The sequence below is a fragment of the Hippocampus comes genome, unplaced genomic scaffold (genome assembly GCF_001891065.2).
Source record: "Hippocampus comes isolate QL1 unplaced genomic scaffold, H_comes_QL1_v1.1 C16378105, whole genome shotgun sequence".
Classification (NCBI taxonomy): domain Eukaryota; kingdom Metazoa; phylum Chordata; class Actinopteri; order Syngnathiformes; family Syngnathidae; genus Hippocampus; species Hippocampus comes.
In genome coordinates, this window is record NW_017830481.1 from 1 (window position 1) to 381 (window position 381).

The window sequence follows — 381 nt, forward strand, 5'->3', positions numbered from 1 at the left end:
GTTGAATCAACCTTTTCCCCTTTCTGCCTTCTTTTAGCCATCACAGGAGCAAGTGAAAGAATCAACAGAATACTGTTTGCAAATGCTGGAGAAGATGGACCAGGCCCGATTAAAGGGCGACTATCACGAGGTGACCAATACTTCTTGGCTTCTCCCTTCCTTTGAGATGGATGCCACTTGTCATCCTGTATGGTGTATTTTCTCAGTTGGTGAAGATCTGCAAGGAGTGCATTGAGAAGACGGAGCCCGTACTGGCTGACACTCACATTTACCTGCTCAGGATGTGGAGCACCATGAGTGAGGTGCAGGCCTACCTGCAGTACTTTGAAGATGCTGCCGAATACGCCCGCAAAATGGTGGATGGCTACATGTATGTAGAGA

At 48.0% G+C, this 381-nt stretch overlaps 1 long non-coding RNA gene across 1 annotated transcript; it reads left to right on the top strand.

The window, feature by feature from the left end:
• Positions 1–32: 32 nt before the first annotated feature.
• On the top strand, positions 33–370 carry LOC109508633 (uncharacterized). Its single transcript, XR_002166713.1, has 2 exons — positions 33–130; positions 207–370. It is a non-coding gene; the product is annotated as an uncharacterized LOC109508633 (long non-coding RNA).
• Positions 371–381: the final 11 nt, after the last annotated feature.